Source organism: Branchiostoma floridae, chromosome 3, assembly GCF_000003815.2.
Source record: "Branchiostoma floridae strain S238N-H82 chromosome 3, Bfl_VNyyK, whole genome shotgun sequence".
NCBI lineage: Eukaryota > Metazoa > Chordata > Leptocardii > Amphioxiformes > Branchiostomatidae > Branchiostoma > Branchiostoma floridae.
In genome coordinates this window covers 22,796,255-22,800,434 of record NC_049981.1, presented here as the reverse complement: position 1 = coordinate 22,800,434, position 4,180 = coordinate 22,796,255, and the positions used below count along the sequence as shown (strand labels likewise).

The following is a 4,180-nucleotide window of genomic DNA, read 5'->3' as shown; positions in this document are numbered from 1 at the left end:
GGAAATTTTGTTACCATTATATAGTACTAATCGTGTGTGCCACTGTATGTGTGTCTCATGATGAGACTCTCATCAATCTATGAATAAAACCTGGTATTACATGTAATAAAATGATATTCTACTGACCGACCATTTTTCCATAATTCGAGCTATCTTACGTTGCATGAAATTCGTTAGTAAAACTCACAACTTTTATTAATCAATTGATCAATCAATCAATCACAAACGACATGGGGGAACAAGAAATGAAATCCTTTATTCATACTACAAAGGTATGCGGGTTATGTATAGATTCATATAGCACATGGATGCATATAGCTACAATGTCGTATTGTCAACGTACATGTATGTATGTATGTATGGTACAAGTCATTTATACCTGACCTCTACGGTAACTTCCGATATAACGACATATTTTCTTTTAACATCGCAGAAATAAACTTCTCGATTTCTGTTATCTCAACTTGATAACAGATGGAATTGGCTTAGCATTTTTTCTTAATGCTTTCTCTTTAGATTTTCATCACGGAATAGCCAAGTGACACATTTTTTTTTTTTTTAAAGATGTAGATGGCAAATCACAATTCCAATGTGCAAACTGCTTTGTATCATATTTTCGTATGGCTCTGTAAAATCATAGTTGCATTTCTGAGACATTGAATTACAACGGAAACCAAACTGTCGATTTCAGATAAATTTTTAATCTATTTTTTTCCAAGAATTTGGGAAATAAAACGAGATTTGCCTGGTGCACTATTAATCTACGCCCTGGGAAACAAAAATTCAAAACCTCAAAATCGAATCATGCATTGACTCGCAAAGTGCATAAATGAGGTACATAACCCGGATGCCATTGATACATCTGTACTTTTACCCATTCTGGTCCGTTTTTGCACAACAATGATGTCCCTGACACCCCATGAAATCGAACAGAAAGTCAAAGGTCACCAGATCACGTGCCATCAGAAATGGATTACCCCTCCTAATCCCCTGTTTTCATGCGAAACCGATGCCGATGGAGACTCGATTCACCGAGACAGGGACGAAATGTTTTATACTTCTGCGAGAAACATGCCTGTCGCAGAAATTCTGACAGAAGATTTCTGGTTCCGACTGCCAGGATGTCGTTGTTTTTTTTCTTCTCGCCACGGTGCTGATGTAGACATGGACCGCCCGCCATGACAGCCTCCATCCCGCCATCTGACCGACCAGAGAATTCTGGCAAGATGGCGGCCAAGGATCATCTGCCGCTGGGACTCGTCCGTGAGTATGATACAATCCGAGCTGAAGTTCTGCGCAACTACTACTGTAAATCTAGATGTTTATCTTGGAATACCGCCCCTAATTCTAAACACACACTGGGCTGTCTCATGTCCACCACAGACTTGTATGATAGCTACGCTTCATAATTTTCCGACATTATTCGCGCATAATGCCCAAAACCATTTATGTCTGTCTGCGTCTTGACCAATCCACGCGGTTGTTGTCCTATGACGTAAGAGAGGAAAACAACCCAGGATTTCTGAACAATACATCGGGTACATATCGATATCAACCAATGAGAGAACGATTTGGGGAAGAAAATATCAAATTTCACAAATTTGACAGGGAACGTATTTCCAGTCTTCTGGACATTCCTATCGTCGCATTTTATAATCGTGCGATTTACAAGGTTTATGTTAGCGAATTAGGAACATAATATATCTTTAAACGTGGGAGGCTAACTAGGTTGGACCATATAATACTGGAAATTTATACTGAGGTGTCCGAACAATTTACCGTGTCTGAAAAACAGATGTTCAAAAGCGTCTCGAATGTTTCGGAAACCTGTTAATTGCACAGTCCTTTGTGACAGAGTACAGGGAAAAGGATACCATTTCCAATTTTATTTACATTCGAACACTAAATTTTACAACTGATAAACTAGTTTCCGGCAAGCTCAATGAAATACAGGCACAGGATTTCGAATTAAAAGCGATACAACATCTGTTTGCACTTCTTCAGTTCATTTATACTCCCACAAAACAACTTTGAAGTGCTCAGGAATTTTCACCCCAACGCAATACACACTCTGCTTTTAATGCACTTCCTGTGGTATCGTTGATTAGACATGGTGGAGTGGTATCTACATTATTGGTATGGGTGTGCTTCTGTCAGTCTGCAATAAACATATAACAATACATCTCCTACCTTGCAAAACACGTATATGTATTGGACATACGTTTACAGAACAAATACTAAATAGTACATTTGGACCTTATGTATCCTATGTAACTTATACAGTTAGACATAACCTATATAACCTTTATGTATTAAACAATATATATATATATATATATATATATATATACATCGTACATGGCTGGTATGGAAAAATCATGAATCGCGAAATTGGTTGTGTTTTTTCATAATTACCATAAACTACAATGTTTTACTGCCTTTATTTGCGAAGACCATAGCATCCCGGTGACTACACTAGATCTGTGGATCGAAAAGCGATCACAAATGTTTGATAGACCGACATTTTGTCTATCATGCACACAATCATGATGGACTTATGATGTTAACTCCTTTGTTAAACCATACATTTCTTAATGTCAAGCCTGCACATGCCATATATCTATTTTTGTGCAATATCACCAGACTATCAATGGCCTTAGAACTATGTAAAATCGTCATAATGGGATAGAAATTGCATTACTAGCAAGTCAACTGCATAGCTTAAACGCATGAATAGCATTTAGAGGTGGAATTTTCGTGTATTCAAATTAGTGTGGGCAACTTTATTTTATTTTGTATAAGATACAGCAAAGTGCATGTATGCATATGATTTTTGTTACACAAAGACCGTGTAAACTTTTGCAGGATAAAGAATTGTTTGTTCGTTGATGCCATCGTTGGAATATATCTAACTGACGTAAAATGCTTACTTTAATACTACATCTTGTAAAAAGGGAAAGTTCTGAAAAGGTGTTCAAATCTATCAGTTTCTGCAAAAATTACTAATGATTGAAAAATGATAATTAAAATACACTTCAAAAGTGTTGTAACTGTACTGTTTTGTAACTGTTAATTCTTTGAGAACTGTAGTGCTATATCAAAAACAGAACCCAGTAGCCTTGAAGTGAAAAAGAGTAATAAACAAAATTGGTCGACTATAAATTTTCTGTATGATATCTAACAAATGTACAGAAAGCTAAAAGTATGATATATTCCTTTCCAAATCTATCTTATTAGTAAGTGTAAGCGTTGTATTAAAATTCATTTCGGCAACCTCGTCTACTCGCCCCCCTCCTCCAATGAACGGGGAAGCTAATGTGGTGTCCTCTGTGTACTTTAAAAGTAACGTTAGCCTGAGCCATTTGATCCCAGGCTATTGACTAGCAAAACTCACAGAATCCCATTAAATCTCCAACATTCTTCCCCAAAGCACAGACGGACACATTCGATACGCCGTGGACTGTGGGACGTTTCCTTTGTTGTTTTATGGCGAATTTTTGTAACAGTTGCAGACGAAATGGAAAATTCCTATCGTCGTAGATGGTTTTGTAGTGAAGGATGAAAGGAAATAAAAGCAGTAATGAAATTTTGTTAGACGACTTTGATTGTGACTTTTACTTCTCAATGGAGTACTCGTAACACGTATGTTTGAATCTGTTGATTCCCATACATGTCTCACTTTGGGTCAAAAGAGGCTTTTCACACGGAGGCTTTACCTGGTATTATAATGGCGGAAATGTAAACTTGTTGAAGTATTTAAGGTGTAGGGTCAACATAGCGTGTGTGTACAGAGATGTTTGAGGTCTTGTTTCTCAACTGTGAAAACATCGCCAAGTGGGTAGCATCCGGGCCGGTTACGGGTCACTGACGTCATAAAGAGCTGTTTTCCCACAACACCCCGCGGAATGCGATGTCCGCCATTTTGTTTCTATAGAGCGCGAATGTATGTCAAACTCGGTTCGCTTGAAATAGACTCGTTTTTACAAGCAAGATTAACGGAATTAATGGGTGCTACACTATCGTACTATCGCATGACCAATCGTAGAATAATATGCCAAATTTCCGACGGCTGAACATTGAGAAATACAACATGACCGCTTGTTGTATCTGTAACCTCTCCACTCACTAGAAGTTCTCACGAGTGTAGAATTACACACATGCACATACACAAAGTAGCCAT

The 4,180-nt window shown here is 37.8% G+C and overlaps 1 long non-coding RNA gene across 1 annotated transcript in view; it reads left to right on the top strand.

The window, feature by feature from the left end:
* The first annotated feature begins 268 nt into the window (after positions 1-268).
* LOC118412202 overlaps positions 269-4,180 on the top strand; it is a 47,031-nt gene continuing 43,119 nt past the window's right edge. The window contains exon 1 of the long non-coding RNA XR_004830739.1: positions 269-1,263. This is a non-coding gene — a long non-coding RNA (uncharacterized LOC118412202). The remainder of the gene's footprint in view (positions 1,264-4,180) is intronic.